The sequence below is a fragment of the Microtus pennsylvanicus genome, chromosome 3 (assembly GCF_037038515.1).
Source record: "Microtus pennsylvanicus isolate mMicPen1 chromosome 3, mMicPen1.hap1, whole genome shotgun sequence".
Classification (NCBI taxonomy): domain Eukaryota; kingdom Metazoa; phylum Chordata; class Mammalia; order Rodentia; family Cricetidae; genus Microtus; species Microtus pennsylvanicus.
Genome location: NC_134581.1, coordinates 52057559 through 52080213, shown reverse-complemented (window position 1 = coordinate 52080213; position 22655 = coordinate 52057559).

Genomic DNA, 22655 nt, shown 5'->3' with positions numbered 1-22655 from the left:
CCTCCAGCACGGAGTCACTTCCTTCCTCCCCTTTAGAGGGCTTTAATGATTCTGCCATTTGCATTGTTAACTAAACAACCCTTGTTCCTTATTCTCATCTTTAGTGGTTGCTCTAACATTTACAGGACACATTTTCACCTCACCATGGTCTCCTTTGACATCATTGTACTGGACAGCAGAGGTTCCACGTTCATTTACTTTTGGAGTCTGGGCGCCAGAGGAAATAGGTATACACATCAATTGAAATTAGTGGGTAGGACACTGCAGAAACACAGCCAACCAGTTGTTAGCCAGGATGGATTGCTTTTCATTGTGGAAATATCTGCACCTCTCTCTGCATCAGTTCTCAGCACATTTTATTATAATTCATTTTGGGAATTTATGTTTCCCCTTTTCCTTTTGCCCCACTGACTTAGAGAAATCTCCCACATAACAAGCAAACCACTTACTTCAGAACAAGGATCACGGCAGGCAACCTAGGTTACTATTTTCAGTTTCCTGACTTTAGGATTTGTAAGCCTCAGTTTCCCCATCTGTAAAGGGAGGGTATATAGATATACATAAATGTGTGTATATACATATACATACCTACACACTGGCAACAGAGAGTGCATGCTTAGTGGTGATCACATCTTTCGTCTGTCTTTAGTAACCTTTAGATAGCTTCTTTCTAAATTTTGTCAAACTTATTATGGATGGACTCAAGGGAAGGCTCAGTGGTTAGTAGAATTCTCACCTGCCACGCGAGAGGCCCGGGTTAGATTCCCGGCCCATGCACCAAATGAAAGACCCTCAACGAAGACCTTTTTTCGGGAGGAGACCTCCCCAGCGCCAAGGAACAGGCCGAGACCACACGGATGCAAATCGCAAGAGGTTTATTGAGTAGACACAGGTACCTGCGGGCAGCAAGATCTCTTGGAAGACTTGCGCGCCTGCCAACTGGAGGGTGGGCTTTTTATAGGGAAGAGCAAAAAGCGAGTTTACAGAAGCAAAAGTGTGGTTATCGGAATGAGGCGGGGGGGGGGGGGACGGCATGAATGGTTTCCTCTCTCAGCATGGATGTCTGGCAACAGTCATCCTGTTCCTATCTTATAGATATTCTGTTTTGCAGTCAACCTGCTTTGTTGATGTCCTATCTTATTGATATCCTGCCTTGCAGTCTTCCTATCTCATAGACATCCTGCTCTCTCAAGCACATGGGATGTTCTTAAGCAAACAGGACGTTCCCCCCGGGAGCATGCTGGCTGCGGGTTTTGAGGAGGGGGTCTGTAGGGTCTTTCAGTGTATATACATATATATACCTACACACTGGCAACAGAGAGTGTATGCTTAGTGGTGATCACATCTTTCGTCTGTCTTTAGTAACCTTTAGATAGCTTCTTTCTAAATTTTGTCAAACTTATGGATGGACTCAAGGGAAGGCTCAGTGGTTAAGACATGCCCCAGTTTTGCAGAGAGCCTCAGTTTGATTCCCAGCATTCACATTGGGCCCCTCAAAACTGTCTGTAACTCCAGTGAGTTGTATTATTTTCTTGGGGCCTCCATAGGCACCTGCATCTGTGTGTTCAGCCACACATACATAAACCTAAAAGGGAAATTTTAAATAAATTATGGTGACAGTAAAATATGTTTTGAGCCCCCATCTATATCCCCTGTGGTGCCATTCTTTATCAGAAAAAAACAATAATGACAAAGAACCAGGACTTCCAGGCCGTCTCTGGCAGCTACTGTGTGAATTACATCCCATAGGTTTCTGGGCCTTAGTTTTCTCAAGGAAGTGAAAATGTTGTTAATGCTTTCAAAGAGAAGCCAGGAGAGAAAAGCTCACCTTTCACACTGGTTCTATACAACAGTAGAGGCATTATTTAAATATGAGTGTGTATGCATGTATTTGTGTGTATGTTTATATGCTGTGTACTATGTACATACAGATGCATGTGCACTTGGAAACCAGAGGTCAACCTTGTGTGTTGATCTTCGACCATTCACCTTGTCTTTTGAGACAGGGTCTCTCAATAGCTTAGGGCTCCCTGGTTCAGCTAGGCTATGGAGTCCTCTAGGCCTTCCTGTCTCTGCCTTTCTAGAACTAGGGTTACGACATATGTCATCATGCTTGGCTTCGTACGTGGCTTTTGGGGGGTTAAGCTTGGGTCATCAAGCTTGCATGGCAGTTGCTTTATTGATGGAATCATCTTCCCAGCCCCAAATATAAGTTAATGACAAGAGTGGTGGTAAACACTGGAGCTTGTTACTTTGGCTTTATGAAAAAGGCATGCCATAGATGCTCTCCTCAGGAAATTTGCAGTCTAGTGGAAGGGAACGGGGGAAGTGTATGGGACCATCCCTGTCAGCAGCACATGGCATGTCTTCTCCTCATGTGGGGGATACATACAGAATGCATTCAGTTGTTTTAGGGAGGGAAGAGTCTTGTGGATCGACGGAGTAGAAAAATCTTTTACCTGCGTTATAGACAAAAGTGAGGGTTTTATTAACACACTAGGAGCACTGTGAGTAAGGGTGAAGGAAGGAAGGGCCAGGTGGAGGGGAGGGATGACGGTGGCAGCCAGCAGTGAGACGTAGAGGTTTGATGTGCTAACACCCAGAAAACCTACCCTGGTAACTGGGTCAGGGTCAGGTAGTGAGCAGAAGGAGCAGGGAGGTGCACCAAAGGCCATTGGTTCCTCAGTGAGGAACATTTCTCAGTAAGCTAAGCGTATTGACACGGAAGTAGGCTACACAGAAGTAGGCTACAGAGGATGCAAGATACCATAGGAAAGTGGGTAAATTTTATTGGTGTGCTGCACACACACACACACATGAAAACTTGCACAAATAAAAAGTGGGTGGTTTAGGAAGGAGAAAGAAGATAGGAGGAGGGTGGAAGGAACAAGTCAGGGATAAATATGGTCAAAATAAATATATTGTATGTATATCAAATTAAAATATGTATTTGTTCAGTGCTTTAGTAATATATCCACACTCCTTCTCATTCATTTTCTTTTGCTTATTTCTCTCTCTCTGTCTCTCTCTCTGTCTCTGTCTGTCTGTCTGTCTGTCTCTCTGTGTGTGTGTGTGTTCTTGGTTTGAGTGAGTACAGGTGTTTACATGAAACAGCATGGGTGGAAGTCAGAGGTTGCCTTGCATGTCTAGTCTTGCCTTCTCCTCGGTCAAATAAAAATGGCATGATAAAACCCATCACTGTGTGACAAATCCCACCAACATAAAGCAGCCCACATGAAGGCTCTTTAGTCTTTCAAGAATATCGAAGGCATTTTTATTTAACCTTTCTAATTAGATATTATCAAAATAAATAAGTACATTTTATACAGAAAAACAATGTGAAGTAGGAAACAGTTTACCTCAACAGAGTTTCTTCTGCTTCATAAGTGCCATGCACTCTTGTGTGGTTCTGTTTCTGGGGACAATGACACCTACTCTTCAGGATACTTGACAGTAAGTGGTTTGGGATACAATTTAAAAGATGTTCAGTGGGAATGGGGAGATGCAGCAGAGTTTAAAGTACATGTGATGTAAACAAGATGATCAGAGTTTGAATTCTCAGAACTATAGTATAGTGTGACAGCCCACCTATAACTCTAGCCTTAAAAGACAGAGATGGGATCCCTGGAGCCAGAGGGTTACTGCATCCAGGATCTCTGAGTTTGAGTGAGAGACACCACCTCTAAACAAGAATAAGGCAGACAGCTATTGAGGAAGACACCTGATGTGAGACTCAGGGCTTCACACTCATGTGCACATATATGCACCCATAGACAAGTGGACATGCATGTACACATGCACATATGCCACATACACATCCATGAAAAAGGAGAAGACTGCCAGAGGCATTTGTTTCTGACCTTTCCTCTCCATCGCCTCTCTGCACAGCTTTATTGACCTGGTTCCTTTTATAAGGGAAAAGAGGGAGGAAAGTTGCACAGCGAGGTAAAAGCTATTTTAAGTTCTCTTTCTGAACATGCTACCTGGGAAATTGCATTTCATTTACCTATGCCCTAATGGCTCTCGACAGAACAGGTAAATGTTAGACACAAGTAACTTGAAGATCCAGAATGGTGATGTAAACTGCTTCAATTCAAAATGCTCCATCTGCAGGGGGACGGGGGTAGACTCTGTGGGTAGAGCGCTCACTATGCAAGCATGAGGTCCTGAGCTCAGATTCCCAAAGCTCACATATAAAAGCCAGGCATGGTGGTGTACCCTGGAGACTAGAGGATCCCTGCATCTCAGTGGCCAGCCAGTCCGAGCTGAGAAAAAGTGATCTCTAGAGTGCATGAGAGATCCTATCTCAATAAATAAGGTGGATAGCAGTTGAGGAAGACACCGTTGACCGCTGGTCTCCATATATGCCTGCACAGTGTACTGCATGTATGTGCACAGTCACCTTGCACACACACCAAAATTCAAAGATAATGTCCAGCAGATTATTTTACTTAAGTTACAACTGGTTTGCTTAGTTTGCCAGATGTGAATTCAGTTCAGTTGATAAAGGGCGTGATGGCACATGCCTTTAATCCCAGCACTCTGGAGGCAGAGACAAGTGGATTTCTGTGAGTTCAAGGCCAGCCTGGAACGTAGTGAGTTCCAAAACAGCCAAAATTGTCAGGAAGAAGGAAGGAAGGAAGGAATTAACTCTCAGTGTGAGATGACCAGTCTGTTGAATCAAATGTCCTAAGTGGTTATACATGTAGATGGAACAGTGAACAGCAGGACATTTTCTCTTTGTTGTTTTTTCTCCCATTTATTTATTCTTGTGTGTGTGTGTGTGTGTGTGTGTGTGTGTGTGTGTGTGTGTGTGTAGGTCAGAGGACAACCGGCAAAGTTGGTTTCTTCTTCCATAATGCGGATTCCAGGGAATGAACTCAGGTTGTCAGGCTTGCCTGGACGCTTCTCCTCGCAGTGAGGCATCTCATGAGACTTTGCCTAGCTATTCTTTATCAAAGAGACTGAGTTGTGCAAAGAGCTTTGTGCGAGGCAATGAGAAAGGAAGCAGTTCCTGCCCCTGGCATCTCACACAGATGTGTTCACCAGATTCCACTTCAAATTCAAACCCACCCCAGGGCTTCCTGGCTTCTCCTATGTTGTTTTTGTCCACAGCCTTGCGCAGCATAAATGGGTCTAAGATGCCCTCTTTCTGTCCATGCCGTGACATCTTGTTTATTTCTCCAAGAACAGTGTTTTGCAATGTGAGATAAGGGGCATCAGATTACCTGGATGGTGCCTGCTGATGCACCAAATGACTTTTTGCCTGGAACGTATGTTTGTGTCACAGGGAGAGGAAGAACAGGTGGGAGGGAGGGAGAACAAAGAGAGAGGGAATAAATGCCTTGCATATCAGAGAAAAGCATTACATAAACCACCACTTATAAAATCAAATGAAAAAACATCTTTTATATTTCATTATAAAGTAAGTAGAAATTGAACCAAATCAAATTATAGAATTTCAATTTCCTCCTAACCCAAAGAACCCTTTCTTTTTTTTTAAAAAAAAAAGAAATTTTTAAAAAATTATTAGTATTATTTTTCTTCTTTCCTCTGCAAGTTCCATCAGGATGTTAAAGTGTCTCTATTGTCAAGCAGAGGAAAGCTTGGTGGGGATTGGAATCTATGCTGCTGCGCCCAGAACCCTCACAAATATGATTTCTGTGTCGAGTTCTCTTTGGGGAAATAGTTTCAGTAGATGAGTTCTCCTTATCATAGAGAGCAAAGTTAAAGTTCATAGACTTCTTAGCAGAGAAACTTCGCTCTGAAGAGCCTCTGAGGTGAGGGAAATGAGTCAGAAGCACGCGGATTACATTCTGCTCCAAGTGCCTCAGGGCTCAGAATGTTGGGCAAAGTATGCTTTGGGTTTTCCCAGTACAGAACTGAAAAAAAAATCTTGCTGTTGCCTGAAGCACTTTCCCAAGCTCAACCTGTACTAGATCCAGCTCCTAGACCTCCCCTTCCTCCTCCAGAGATGCAGATGAGCCCAGGGCCTCAGCCTGCCCTCAGGAAGTGGGTGTCTGGTCTGTACCAGGGAGCTTCATAGATGATGTCCTTATGAGAAGGAAGGAAGGAAGGAACGAAGGAGGGGGAAGGGAGGACTGAAGGACAGGTGAGAGTTGGTTGGGTCCGAAGAGTTTCAGACATGCTGGTGTTGTCCATGGTGCTAGCGAAACCACCACAAGTGTGCAAGTGTGTGGAAACTCACCGAGTTAGATGTTTGTAATATGTGCGCTTTTCTAGTCTGAAGTTCTAACACTCTGTGAAAAGAGCAATGTGAGCACATGTGGTGAACACCACAACCAGGAGCAGCCTCAGGGAGAAAGCTTATTTTACCTGGTGATTCCAGACAGCTAGAATCCATAATGGCAGGACGGCATGGTGGCAGAAGCCCGAGGCTGTCCAGTACCGTGCTTCCTCCAGCAAGGCTCCAGGTCCCCAAAGGTCGAGAACCTCCCCAAAGAGCACCACTGACAGAAAACCAAGTGTTCAAATACACAATTCTGATGGGAAGACCTCATTCACACCACAACACATGCATAAGTATAAACATTCCCCCCTTGTTGTTTCCATTTTCAGTATTTTTCTACATTTTGCATAGTGCCGTGTGTTTTACCTTCATTTTAAAACTGATTGGAGGGGTTGGTGCATTTTTTCCCAAATACTTATATATCTCTTTCTCTGTTTTTCTCCATCTGTCTCAGTCTCTCTCTCTCTCTCTCTCTCTCTCTCTCTCTCTCTCTCTCTCTCTCTCTCTCCCCGTGTGTGTGTGTGTGTGTGTGTGTGTGTGTGTGTGTGTGTGTGTGTGCGGTACAAAGACCCTCAGATACAGGAAGGGACATGTGGTCTCCTGGGACTGTAGTAAACTGGCAATTGTGATTCTCTCAATGTGGGTGCTGGAAACCAAACTCAGATCCTCTGGAAAAACAGGAAGTGCTCGTAAGCACTACAGTGAACCCTGGCTGCTGCTCTCTGTAATTTTCTAAGAAGCAATAGAAATAATGCATTCTGCTACATGCTTAAACCTTAATTGATATATATAGCTCAGAGTTACTCAAAGCAATGCATCAAGGAGTACCTGTATAAGTTACTGCATATACTATGAACCTAGTACATAAAGGTTATACATATATCAATATATTCTTGTATCAACCCGTGACATTACTCAAGCCACTGCTAAACTGGTCATGGACATGTGTTGACACGTTCATGTATTAACACAATTTGTCTTCTTGTCTCATACCAATAATGAATGAAAGTTCTGTTTTTCCACCATTCTCCCCCATATTACCTGCAGGATATATTCTCAGCCCTTTTCAGTGTGGCTGATACAACATGTGAAAAGTAGCTTCTGTTAATTTAATCTATATTAACTACTTAATTGATTTAATTATCAGGTAGAACTCATTCTATGTGTTTAATTCCATTGTGTTTACTTTAATCTATGTTCTCATCTGTTTTTGTCTGTTACCACTTGCTTATATTTTTAATTTTTAAAAATTAATTAATTTATTTTTAGATGTACGTGTATGGTGTGTACCTGTCTGTATATCTGTATACCACATTCTTATATGGCCTGCAGAAGCCAAAAGAGGACATTGGATCCCCAGGACCGGGAGTTAGGTGGTTATAAGCATCCTAATGTGGGCACTGGGGATTTAACCGGGATCCTCTATAAGAACAACAAAGTTTCTTTCTTAACCAACTCTGAATGTCCAAGTCAGCCGCCCTGTACATTTCTCTTGTGTGTCCTCTTGGCAGCCGCAGCCAACTCTAGAATTTGCCCTCCAAATGGAAACTCTATACCCATTAAACACTAACTTCTCATTTCCTCATTAGTTTTGTAAAATTTTTATATATTATGATAATTTATAGTTTGCTGTGTAAATCTTTCCAGACATTCTCTGAGGTAGACAATTGCTTTTATGATTCACTTTCTGCAGACTTCCCCCCAAGTGCTTAACTCAATGGCTCTTACCAAGGTCATCAGTCACCTCTACCTTCTTCAATCCAATAAGTGAGTCGAGTTGTCACCTCACCTGCTGGGTCAGCAGAGTTTGCCACGATCGATCACACCCTTCCTTCTAGTTAGACTTTATTTTTTTTCCCACTTGGAATCTTGCCTGCCAGGAAGCTGGTGGGTTTTGTTCAGCCATGCTGGTCACACCATGTGAGTCTCCTCTCTCAACTCTGCTCCAGGTCTTCAGAACATCAGAGACCACCCACTCTCCTCCATGCACCAGGCCTCGCATGGTCTTTCCTTGTCCGTGCTTACTCCCAGGGTGATCTCCTCTTTCAGCGACATCTATGCGCTGGTGTCAGATCTTCTGTGAATTCCACCTCCGAATACCACATGTGTGCATTTAAGAGCCTACCCAGCATTTTCACATGAATGTTTAGTTGATTTATCAAGATTATTATTTTTTTTGAGACAGGGTTTCTCTGTAGCTTTGGAACCTGTCCCGGAACTAGCTCTTGTAGACCAGGCTGGCCTCAAATACACAAAGATCCACCTGCCTCTGCTTCCCGAAGTGCTGGGATTAAAGGCTTGCACCACCACTGCCCGGCTCAAGACTAATTTTTGTTTCTTTTTATAGTAGAACAAATTTGTTGAACCACCTTCTGTACATATAGCAATTGAAATAACAGCAGTGTGGGCTGGAGAGATCGCTCAGTGGTTAAGAGTACTTCCTGATCTTCCAGAAGACCTGAATTCAGTTCCCAGGCACCTTTACTCCAACTACAGGGTATCTGATCCCTTCTTCTGGCCCTCCATGGGCTCCTGCATGTATGTGTGATATGCACACTGGCACACACACATAAATGAAAAATAAAAAGTAAAATTATAAATAATATTTTTGAAAGTATTGAAGATCAATCAGATAAGAAACTGTAAAGCAGTTGATGCTTGAAAACTGGTATTTGGTTGTGGGGGACAAAAGTGTATGTGTTTGTCATACCAGGCAGAATGGGAGAAAGCCATGGATTTGCTGGATTGGAGCTTCAGAGGGCAGAGTGGGAACTAGTAAAAAAGGCTGGAGAGTTAAGGAGAGAAAAATATCCAAATGGATGGAACTGAACTCAAAGCATGTGAATCTGAACTTTTCTAAATACTGAACCATCTCAAATGCACCTACTCAAGGACAAACCCCAGTCCTCTGCATCAACAACCAAGGGGACATAAAGAACTGAGATGGCTTAGCTTCTTGTATCACAGGTCAGACAGTTGGAAAGTTTTGAATTCATAGTTTTTACCACAAGATAACAACCCAGAAACTCTGACATATATTGCTATGAGGTCCAGTTTTCAATAAAGTAATTACTAGACAAATGAAGAAACAGAAATGAGAACTGATTCTAGAGAAAAATGTCATTCAATTGGATAGATTTCAGACTTGATGACAAGTGTCTTTACCTGCGGAGCCATTTTCTAGGCTACTACTTCAAGCTTTTAACCAATGTTCACAACTGCCCCTGTGGTGGGGAAGACCTGACTACTGTCTAAAGCCCTCCCAGTTAAAGTGACTCTACTCAAAGGCCATTTATCCTACATATTTGTTTGCAAGTGAAAAAGGAGCAAGCTTTAGCTGATGACACCTGCCAAATACACGCAACCTCACAAGGGTTTGTTGAGTCCTTGAACCAATTTGGCTGTAGTAAATGCTTTCACATGACTCCTAAGAAAAATTTTCAAGAGAGGTCAAAGGAAGGAAAAGGAAGAAGGATGTCAACTACAACAAGCATGCACCGACTATAGAGCACAGGTCACAAGTGTCTCGGGATAGTTGTGAATGTGGCCATTTATATTTGTAGATCACAGTATCATGTCACTATGTCAAAAGGTTGAGCAACTTCTGTTCTAGCATAACAATACTAAATAACATCTGGAGAAACAAATACGTTTGTCAACTGGTGACAGTTTTTAAGAAAATAAATTCTGTGACAGTAGAATTCGTACAAAAGACAAGCAGGCCCAGGTTCCCCTTTAGTAGACCCATAAAACCAAAGACAAACAAAAGCAACTAAAATAATTAAAGAGGAAAATTTATGTCTACACATCCAGCTTAAGACAATTGTGGGCTGGAAGACTGAAAAGGGATACAAGAGTTTAGACATCTTGGAAGTCCTTCTGGTTGTAAAGAAAAGCCTAGCGTTGTCACAAGATAAAGATCTGGACCAAGGAAGGTAAGGAGTTCTGTTGCTATGGAAGTGTGTGTAACAGCAGCAACCCTACTAGGGTATCACTCACAGGTAGCATTGAGGGGGAGGCATCTGAGAGTTAAGGGAGAGTCAGGTTCTAGGAGAGCCAGAGATGGCTTGACAAGAGCCAGCTGTGACTATGGGCTTCAGAGAATACATAGTCACAGAGAGGGAGAAAGTCCTGAAGCTTAAGATGGAAGATTTAGCCTAAAGCAGAGAGAATGAGCAATAGGGTGGATGAGAGTACGAACTTCGGTGGTTTGACCTGATGAGTCAGAAGGTTGTCTGTGAATGGAAGGAATGGCCTAGGCTGCTCTGTTCAGTAGAGAAGACATCAGTTTTAGCAATGGAAGGTAGCTCTGAATAATTGAGTGAGAAACAAACACACACACACATGGGGGAGGGGAGCACATAATCTACTTAACTCAGTGCAATCTGGTGTATTTTTCCCTTTAAAGATCATAGTTACTAGTTACATATTTACTAAGTGAATTATTGGCCTTTGTCAGGCATGGTTTTCTGTAGTTGATGTGAATTATTACTCTTACAATGTTCCTCTAAGGTGGTACAAAAAATGTTCTCACTTTTTGGAAATGAGAGAAAAACTACAAAGAACTCAACCCTCTGAGAGTTGAAGATATACAGTATGCAGCAATAAATGATGGATTCCAAGAATCCACAACACCATCCACTGTGGTTTTGTAAAGTTCAAGACAGCTTTTCACTGGGCCGTTATGAGCCATGTATTAATTCATGTGGATTCAAGAATAAAGTCTATTATATCACACCATTGTAGATAAGTAGAGGGAGGGGGAAGACAGATATCATTAAATCCAGAGGACCCTAATTTTCCTTAAGGATCCAACCTTAAGGAAAGCAGTAAGCAGACCACCAAAGGGGCCTGGATTTGGATCAACTTCAAAGTGCTTCAAATGGGACTGAGGCCAAAGAACAGAAGTATGAGTAGCAAATGAATCCGTGGGTTACAGGGTGTAATTGTGATTGCTTCCTGGATGACACAGCACCAATGTAGGGAGCCATGTTGCTTAGTTTTGGATGAGCGCATGGTTGACGGAGGCTGCTCGTTCGTTCCCAGCCATCCAGACCTAAATTAATTACACAGAAACTATATTAATTAAAAAGCTTATTGGCCTACCACTTAAATGTTTTGCTAGCTAGCTCTTATATCTTAAATTAATCTATTTCCATTATTTTATATTTTACCATGAGGTTCGTGGTTTACTGGTAAGGTTCCAGCTGGCGGCTCACATCTTTCTCCTCTGGTAGCTTCCTGGCATCTCCCTGACTCCACCTTCTTTCCTCCTCTATCTGCTTGGAATCCCAGCCTTCTCTATTCTGCTAAGCCACTGGCTGAAATGGCTTTATTCATTAACCAATAAAAGCAACACATAGACAGCAGGACTTCCCACACCAGCACATCATCACTTGCCCGATGGGTCCCCACAAGGCTAAGCTCTAGACACAGTCTCTTAATTGGCAAGAACCAGTGGACCTCAGGACAACACAAAAATCCACTGAAACTGTGCAGCCTGCGCACTCTCTTCTCTCTCATAATGTTGATGATTCTCTTGGTGATTTTTCATTTCACTTTGTCAGTCAGTAGTAATCATTCCTTCAAACCCCACTTTTTCTTCAATACATTCCCTTAAAAGTCTTTGGGAACTGAGGCTTCTCAGCTTTCTTATAGAGAGGCTTAGGCATACAGGACCCTTTTGTGGAACACAGGAACAGTTAGAGAAATACAAGCTAATTGTATGCAGGTAGTTTAGGGCAAATCACCCCTCTTTCTGAAAATACGTTTTGTTATGTTTTGAATGATATTATTTTTTTGAGAATGTGTGCCTATGTTTATTACCTTTTAGCTTTGTACAGACAGGATATACCTAGATCAATATTTAGCCAAGCTAGCAAATTGCTGAGAATCGTTTGTGGTTTAAAAATTGTTTTAATGTCAAAGCTGGAGAAACAAAAACATTTGTTGTTTCTGAAGGTTAGTGCTGAAGAATGGGAAAAACTTGCTTGTTTTTGAAGTATAAATAAAAATGACTTGAGCTATTGGGGTGCAGCTCTTCGACTGGTCAGACATACCTCATTTCTTCATGCCAATGCCCCTCACCCATCTCAGGACCTAAGCCCAGGCTGTGGTGGGACTGCTGCACACCAGGGGGTGAGCCTGAGAGGTGAGGCCAAGTTCCTACTGACTGGAATCTGGAGGAGTTCTGTCTTTAGAGATGACAATTCAGTTGGGAAGACAGGTTAAACTTCTGTGTGCAGTCAGTCAAGGTTGATCTGAGAACAAAAAGCTCAAAGTTCAGAGGGAAATAAAAGACTTTACCCTAGGAAATATGAAGCGACCGAGACTTCATGATGGGCGTAGACTACAATCTCAGGAAGAGCTAAGGGCCGATACTTGATTTGCAGGGAGTAAAAGACAAGAGGAAGAAATCCAAGGCTGAAGAACCACTAGACCAGGAAACACCAGGGTAAGGTGAATGTTTCCAGGATGTTTCCACAGAGGTTGTAATCCTTCCAGTGTCTTTCTCAGTGGCTGCTAGGTGGGTGGGGGAAGTGTAGATGATCTAATGTGGAGAAGATGGGCATCAGGGAACAGAGAAATGTTAAGGCAGAAATTCACAATGAACCCTGAGCATAGAGGAGGACTCTGGAAAATGGACATATGAGCTATGCAAACCCCTCCCTGGAATGTGGGATGGGAATCTGACACTATGGATTGTACTTATACCCAATACTTTAACCATGGCAGAATCCAGTTCTGCTACTGACTAGATGATTTCTGAGGTTCAGCCTTTACCTCTCTAACCTTGAAGAAGCTATTTTAACCTTATTTCTCATTTTTCTCATATGTAAAATTTAGAATGTTTGGGGCTACCTCATATGAACATTATAACAGCAATAATGCATGTTCACTACAGAAAACCTAGCCTAGCAAGGACCAAGCACTCATTGCTAGCAATTATGAGCTCTAAAAAGAAAACACATAGGAACAAGAAGCTGACAAAACCAAAGAAGTACCTATCTCATTTTTAGTTCATAAGACACTCTCAAAGGTAAATAGCATGGATGCAAAGTCTGAAGGTTATTCCCTATCTCCTAGAGCAGTGATTCTCAACGCGTGGGTCACAGTCCCTTTGGGAGTTCAGCCAACCCTTTCACAAAGGTCACATATCACAGATATTTACATTGTGATTCATAACAGTAGCAAAATTACAGTTATGAAGTAGCAATGAAAGTCATTTTCTGGTTGGAGGTCACCACAATGTGAGATGAGAAACTGTATTAAAGGGTCCCAGAATTGGGAATGTTGAGAACCAGTGCCCTAGAGCATTTATTCAAATGTAAATTCTTACTACTATCTCTGCCAGATCATTATAAATATGGAGGGAAATAGACTCCACATCTGAAAAAAGAAAGTAGAGCAGGGCCTGTATCCACTTAGTCACCAGGCAATAGAACAAGTGAGACCTGCTCTTGGAGCAAAGAGTCAGAGTGCTCCCTTGAAATGCAGTGCCGTAAATACTCCAGGATGGGAAGACGTTCCACTGGTAGAATCCTCATTACAGAGATAAAGTTAACAGAATTCCTGCCTGGCTTCTTTGACAATGGAATAAGCCAAATGCACTCTCTGCACCTCAAGTTGGTGTTGGTCAATGTCTACCGCAGCAACAGAAAGCAAACCAGAACACCGAGGTTCACAGGCTGGTTGCTCTGAGATTATTATGAAGATGGTCATTAGATATTTTCAGACGTTTCTAAGAAACTGGTCAGGATAAGAAGCAATTATTCACAAGCATAGCTTACTAGACAGTATGGCAGTCGATGGGACCCTCAGCTTTAACCAGATTTGTCTAATACTCCATAAGTGTGGAGATTTGGATCGACACTTGACATAATGATAAATTTGTATGTACCACATATCCTTTCAATATTCTTTTTTTTATTTTTTATTGAAAAAAATTTCCGCCTCATCCTAGCCTCCCATTTCCCTCCCCCTCCTCACGCCCCTCTCCCCCTCCCTCTCCAGTCCATAGAGCAGTCAGGGTTCCCTGCCCTGTGGAAAGTCCTAGGTCCTCCCCCCTCCATCCAGGTCTAGGAAGGTGAACATCCAAACTGGCTAGGCTCCCACAAAGCCAGCACATTGCGTAGGATCAAAACCCCGTGCCATTGTCCTTGGCTTCTCATCAGCCCTCATTGTTCGCCATGTTCAGAGAGTCCAGTTTTAACCCATGCTTTTTTAGTCACAGTCCAGCTGGCCTTGGTGAGCTCCCAATAGATCAGCTCCACTGTCTCAGTGGGTGGGTGCACCCCTCGTGGTCCCGACTTCTTTGCTCATGTTCTCCCTCCTTCTGCTCCTCATTGGGACATTGGGAGCTCAGTCGGTGCTCCAGTGTGGGTCTCTGTCTCTATCTCCATCCATCGCCAGATGAAGGTTCTATGGTGATATGCAAGATATCCGTCAGTATTGCTATAGGATAGGGTCATTTCAGGTTCCCTATTCTCAGCTGTCCAAGGAACTAACTGGGGACATTGCCCTGGGCACCTGGGAGCCACTTTAGGTTCAAGTCTCTTGCCAACCCTAAGGTGGCTCCCTTAACTAAGAATTGTGCTTCCCTGCTCCCCTATCCAGCCTTCCTTTATCCCCAATCATCCTGTTTCCCCAAGTTCCCCCCATCCTCCCCTTCTCACTTTTCTCTCCCCATTTCCCCTTACCCCCATCCCACCCCACCCCCAAGATCCCAACTTTTGCCCGGCAATCTTGTCTACTTCCCATAGCCAGGAGGATAACTATATGTTTTTCTTTGGGTTCACCTTCTTATTTAGCTTCTTTAGGATCACAAATTATAGACTCAGTGACCTTTATTTATGGCTAGAAACCAATTATGAGTGAGTACATCCCATGTTCATCTTTTTGGGTCTGGGAAACCTCACTCAGGATAGTGTTTTCTATTTCCATCCATTTGCATGCAAAATTCGAGAAGTCATTGTTTTTTTACCGCAGAGTAGTACTCTAATGTGTATATATTCCATACTTTCTTTATCCATTCTTCCATTGAAGGACATCTAGGTTGTTTCCAGGTTGTGGCTATTACCAATAATGCTGCTATGAACATAGTTGAACAAATGCTTTTGTCATGTGATAGGGCATCTCTTGGGTATATTCCCATGAGTGGCATTGCTGGGTCCAGGGGTAGGTTGATCCCGAATTTGCTGAGAAACCGCCACACTGCTTTCCAAAGTGGTTACACAAGTTTGCATTCCCAAATACCAGAAAATGGAAGGATCTCCCTTGCTCTTGGATTGGGAGGATCCACATAGTAAAAATGGCAATTCTACCAAAGGCAATTTATAGATTCAATGCAATCCCCATCAAAGTCCCATCAAAATTCTTCACAGATCTTGAGAGGACAATAATCAACTTTATATGGAAAAACAAAAAACCCAGGATAGCCAAAACAATCTTATACAATAAAGGAACTGGAGGCATTACCGTCCCTGACTTCAAACTCTATTACAGAGCTACAGTAATGAAAACAGTGTGGTACTGGCATAAAAACAGAGAAGTCGACCAATGGAATCGTATAGAAGACTGGTTTTTAACCCACAAACCTATGAACACCTCATTTTCAAAAAAGGAGCTGAAAGTATACAATGGAAAAAAGAAAGCCTCTTTAACGAATGGTGCTAGCACAACTGGATGTCAATCTGTAAAAGAATGAAAATAGACCCATATCTATCACCATGCACAAAACTCAAATCCAAATGGATTAAAGACCTCAATATCAGCCCGAAAACACTGAACCTGATAGAAGAGAAAGTGGGAAGTACCCTATAACATAAGGGCACAGGAGATCGCTTCCAATGTTTAACCCCAGCAGCACAGACATTAAGGGCAACATTGAATAAATGGGACCTACTGAAACTGAGAAGCTTCTGTAAAGCAAAGGACACTGTCACTAAGACAAAAAGGCAACCTACTGACTGGGAGAAGATCTTCACCAACCCCGCAACAGACAAAGGTCTGATCTCCAAAATATATAAAGAACTCAAGAAACTAGACTTTAAAATGCTAATTAACCCAATTAAAAAATGGGGCACTGAACTGAACAGAGAATTCTCAACAGAAGAAGTTCAAATGGCCAAAAGACACTTAAGGTCATTCTCAACTTCCTTAGCAATCAGGGAAATGCAAATCAAAACAACTTTGTTTTCATTAAAACAACTTTGAGATATCATCTTACACCTGTCAGAATGGCTAAAATCAAAAACACCAATGATATCCTTTCAATATTCTTAAACTTTATTTATGTGTACATATGTATGCCTGCTTGAGTTTCTGGGCACCATGTGCATGCAGGTGCCCTTAGGGTCTAAAGGAAGGTGTAAGATTCCCTAGAACAGGATGTGTAGATGTTTCCAAGTCACCTGATGCGAGTGCTGGGAACCAAAAACAAGTACCCTGCAAGGACAGTAAGTAGTACTAGCCACTGAACTCTCTCTCCGGCTACTTTTGCTGTACCAGGCTCAGTGGTGGCAACTGAAGTGGTGTAAACAGTGGTTTCCATGCGAGGTCCTAAATGAATCTTAAAATAGCTGTCTTTCCAGCTGTTGGCACATCTGTATGTTGCCTTCCAACCATGGCTTCTGCTGCCACTGAAGGTAGGTGCCCCAAGCAGAAATCGTATAGAGGTCTGACATTTTCTTTCTGTGCAACCGATGTGAAGGGATGCAGTTAACAGGTTAACATGCTTGGAGAAATATTCAGAGTCGGTGCTTGGGAAGGGGGCTCAGCGGTTAAGAGTGCATTACTGCCAGCATTAGTGACACGGGCATCAACTGGACTCTGATGACCATATTGCTACTCCTGCGTTCCTGCTCTGCCTCGTTTGTGTAGGTCTGATTCTTTGTCAGGGATTTCTGGCAAAGCCTCCTGTGGTGGAATACTGTTGCCAAGCCTGGGGGAACACAAATTTCCTTCTTTTCTCCTCACTTCTCTCTCATAGCAAAATGGTCTCTTTTGTCTAGATATGGATAGATTTCAAAGATTCAGATTTCTTGTTTCACTCAGTTCTTTTTGGCTATTTGTTGTTCTTTGGGGACTATTTTCTCTTTCCCTGAAACACATCCTTTAGATATTGCTTGTGTGAAGATTTGTTGTTGGTAAACTCCAGATTTACTCCAAAATATATTTTCTTTATCTTTCTCATGGAGATTTGCTTAGGAATATACAGTTATACCCCCCCCCGATTGAAAAAAAGTATTATTTCACTATATCTTGGCACCTATGGTGTCTTAGCCATTCCATGAGCCCATTTGCAGTTGGATTGAAAGTATTCTTTATTTTGCAAGGGAGAGATTTGGCTAACAATTTCAGAATAATGTTCATGATTTTGGGCATGATGAGTCAGGAAGCAAGAAGCAGCTTGTTACAATATACCCACCATTGAGAGCAGAGGGCAATGAAGTCATGCACACATGATAGTGCCCAGCTCACCTGCTCTACTCTTGTAGAGTTTCAGGTTCCCTGCTTAGGGAATGATGCCACCCACAGTAGAAATTGTCTTTCTCTTCCAAATAACACAATCAAGATAACCCCTCACAGACTTGCCCACAGGCCAACTTAATGTAGACAATCCTTTGTTCACACTCCTTATTCAGATTATTCCAGGTTTTGTCCACCTATAAATTTATTGTAGCTGCTCAGTGCATGCTTTGATATCACAGATTCAACAGCAAAGAGACATGCTGACAGAACCGCTCAATACAATCTTTCTAAAAGTTGCTTTTGAGGTTTGTTTTTTTTATTTTTTTCAGTTTGGTTGTTGTCATGTTTTTGTCATTACTGAATCTGAGAACTTATGTCAGTTCTGAAATTCTTATCATCATTCAAATATAACTCATTCTTTTTTTCCTGCTGTTTTCTTCTGTAACTTTATTTGCCATTTTCTAGACCTTTCTCTTCTAATCTCTATGGTTCTTAAAATTATGATGTTTGGTTTTCTCCATAAGCAGTAAACACTAGCTTCGGTGCATGCTACAAGATAAGCAATTTCCTTGGATTTTTATCAATTTGTAATTAGACTTTCTCTGTGAACCACCAGCTCACCCCCAAAATGACACAGAGACTTATTATTAATTATGAAAACTTGGCCTTTAGCTTACGTTTGTTCCCAACTAGCTCTAACACTAAATTAAACTATTTCTATTATAATCTACATTCTTCCATGTGACTTTTTAACTTTGCCTTCATTCTGCACATCAGCGCTCCTCCATTCATCCCTGAGTCCCTGTCTCTATCAGGAAGTCCTGCCTCACTTCTACTGCCTAGATATAGGCCATTCAGCCTTTTAGTAAAACAATCACAATGATGCATTTTCACACAGTGTACAAATATCCTGCAACCTAATAGCTCTCTAGATATGATGAACATTCAGGAACAATTTCATAAAGGAACTATCGGGTGACTAGAGGGAAGATCAGCCTACTGGGTAGCTGCCAGAAAGGCCAGTACGTAAGTTCTGCTGGAAGCAGTGCTAGAAAGGGGAGAAGGGTATTGAGTTTCGGGGCTTGAATTTTGTGTTGGATGTGATAGGAAGCCATTGGAAAGGTTTTAAAAATTATTTTTATTATTAATGTGTTTCTTTTATGGGTGTGAGTGTTTATCCTACATGCATGTCCGTACACCGTGTACATGCCTGGTGCCAGTGGAAGCCGCACAAGGGTGTTGGATACACTGGGACTGGAGTTAGACACAATTGTAAGAGCTGTAATATAGGTGCTAGAGCATATAGATGAGCAAGGGTGGGCTCCAAGGAAGAAGTCTGGAAGCAGTCTGCCAAGAAGCTTGTCTGTGCAGGGAAGAACCAAGCGAGACAGGGCCAGAATGGTACCTGGGGAAGCATCAATTTGTGTTGTCAAAATTTCCTCCAAGCCTGTGGTTTGTTGGTTCTTTTCTTAACTACATCTTTGGATGAGCAGAGAGTTTAATAATATGGAGGCAGACAGAGTTAGCGTTTTAACTGTCAATTTGCCTAGAATCAACTGAAAAGGGAGTTTCTATTGAATAATTGTATTTATCAGGCTGGTCTTTAGACATGTGTATGATGGGCTGTCTTGATTAGTAATTGATGTAAGAGGGCCTAGCCCACGATGAATGGTACCATTCTCTGGGTAAGTGGTCCCGGGCCATATAAGAAAGCTAGCTAAGCATGAGCCTGGGAGTGAGCCAGCAGGCAGCATTCCTCCCTGGTTTCTATGTTAGGTTTCTGCCTTGACTCTCTGCAGTGATGAACTGTGTGGCCTGGATACACCAGTCAAATAAACCCTTTCTTCCCCCATTTCTTATGACCAAAGTGCTTTATTATGGCAACAGAAAGAAAACGGGAATCAAGACCAATTCATTCCTCTCTTTCCCTCTCCCTCTCCCCCTCCCTCTCCCCCTCCCCCCTCAATTTAACACTTCCTTTGACCTTTGAATGAAATCTTTACCTACTTCTAATGGATATTCTTCTGTTCTTACTTCTAGAAGGTTCATACTTTAGCGCCATGCTTTGACCTATATTACATCTCAGTTTAACTTAAGTCTGTGTACTGTGAGGTAGGAACTGAGGGTGTTGTTTCCTTTGCATGTCAAGTGAGTCTATCCCTTCTGTCTTTTTTTTTTTTTGAGCCCTTCTGTCTTTTTTTTTTTTTTTTTTTGGTTTTTCGAGACAAGGTTTCTCTGTAGCTTTTTTGGTGCCTGTCCCGGAACTAGCTCTTGTAGACCAGGCTGGCCTCAAACTCCCAGAGATCCGCCTGTCTCTGCCTCCCGAGTGCTGGGAGTGTGCCACCACTGCCCAGCCTGTCTTTTAACTTTAAGACCAAGTCTCACTAAGTTACTCAGGCTGTTTGGAACTCATCCTAGGGCTAAGGCAGGCCTTGAGCTTGTCTTATGTTCTTCCTGCCTCAGCCTCTCAAGTAGCAATAACTACAAGCCTGTGCCACCACCTCTGCCCCCAGTTCTGAAAATATTGTCCTTCCTCTTTCAGTCCTATGCTAAACATTACAATTTTGTTCTAGGCTCTGCTCCCTTCATTTCCTTCCTTAACTAAGGCCACTCCCTTATCTGAATTGCTGCAGTGTTAGAACCAATTTAGAAGTCAGGTTAGCAATGCCTTTCAACTTGACTCTCATCATTCACTGTTTAACTAACTGGTGCATCCATCCAGTTATTCCGCTATAAGAGCAGAAACACCATTTTCATAGTGTCTCATCCATTCCTTTTCTTTTTCATTATTTTAAGAAATAACTTGAATGGCAAACCCGTGGCAAGCACTGAAGTTGGCACAGAAAATGGCAAAGATGTCAAACACACTTCCTGTCTTAAGCTACTACCATAGTGGAAGAGAGACAGAAACAAACACTCCGCGGTGCACGAACAGCAAATGCTCAGTCAATAAATATTTAGTGAGCACGCACTATCAGCTTGGCAATGTGGAGTACTGAACTTGTGTCAAATTTCAGCGCTGCCAATGGAAGTGTGAGCTCTCTTCCCAGCCTGATGTCGCCCACGTAATATCTTTTCCAAGCTGCACATTTATTGCTAAATACTTGGAGGCTTCTCTTCTGCATATTTTCTATGACAAAATCACAGTGATGTGACTGGGAATATCATATATTACCATGGTGTTTTTACCTTTTAAAAGTGTATTTTAGATCCATTATTTTGAGTTTTTTCTTCATGTTTCTCCCATGAGTTAAGAGAAGCTAATGTTGTTATTTTACATTTTATTATTTTGTTGTTATTTTATGTGCATATCTGTGTGCCACATGCTTGCAGTGATCAGAGATGCCGGAAGAGGGGAGCTGAATACTCTGGAGATAGGATAGGATGGTTGGGAGCCACCGTAAGGGTGCTGGGATCTGAATTCTAGTCCTCTTCAAGAACTGCCAGCCCCTAATATCATTATTTTTATTTGATAGAGGAAAAGTAGATCACAAAAATTTTACAAGATTTGTCCACTTTCCTTCAGTGAGGGTGAGAAGCCATCTCCTTTCTCACTCTGCCTGCCTCTTTCCCCATTTCCCTCATTAGTGTCTTAGCATATACCTTGATGGAAGAGCGTCCCAATACCTGATTCTGGTACCACTTATGAGCTCAAAGGGAAGCTGCCACAATGGCACTGCCTGTGGGAAGACAACAAAGGATCCACAGCCTTATCTTTAAGTGCTGATGGAGATTTATGAATGGGGTGGAGAAAAGAATCAAGATCATTTTCACTATTATAACTGCCTGAGAAGATTCATAGCATTTCCGACATGTTCTTCCTTGTTTTCCCAGACTTCTGCTGGCAGGCGAAGGTCATCCCTTCCCACCAGCTCTGGAGTGAAGCGATAAATGTGTTGGAAAGCTCAACAGGGAGCAGAGCTCTGCGTTATAAACAGTTTTCATTGATACAAATGTTTAAACTTGGCTTTCTGTTCTAAGCTTCCATCACGTGCTTGCACGACAGCAGTGTCCCTGATAAATGTCATCCCCATTGTGAGACTTTTAAGGATATGAGCTTTTAAAAAATGAAGATGCGTAAGTGTCTCGGTGTCATTTTTTTGAAAGATGTGTTTATTTTTATTTTATGTCCATGAATGTTTGCTCACGTGGATGCTGAGAACTGAAGTTGGTTTCTCCAGAAGAAGAGCAAGCACTCTTAACTGCTGAGCTATCTCTCCAACCTCTGATATTTTAGTTTTGCACTCCTTTAAAGTTGTTGTTGTTGTTGTTGTGTGTGTGTGTGTATGTGTGTGTATGTGTGTGTGATAGTGACTCTTTGTATTCAGTATGGGTAACACAAAACTGGCCAATGAGGACTTAAGGAAATACTTTTAACTGTTCTCTGCGGTGGAAAATTTCCCCCATGGCTCAATAAATGCAGCAAACTGAATTATACAGATGTGCTACATTGTTGATGTATAGGTAGTGATGAAACATTGTTCCGAAAGGGAACATTCGTCAGGAAAGGGGGCAAGGCCTACAGGGACCTTACACAATGGGAATGCCATTAGAGACAGAAGGTTCAAAGTTATGGCTGGGAAACACACACCCCAAACAGCAGGTGAGGAAACAGGGATGGCTATGTGTGTGCTTGGGCTGAGATGTGTGAATTCCATAGCTTTGTCCAGTAAAAGGACAAAGGAGAGACTGTGCCCCAGGAGCAGCGAACACTTGTCGTCAGAGCTTGGATTCTCAGAACCACTTGCTAGGGAAAGGGGAGTGAAGTTCTGGGAGGGCTGATTGGCTACAGGACTAAAGCAAGAAAAGTTCCAGGTGCATCTAGAACATCTGCACAGCCTCAGAGCAGATGACCAAACAACAGCAAAGCGAGGGTAGGGGCATCTCACAGGGGCACAGCGATTCTTCTCGGCTCAACCCAGGTGAAGGGAAC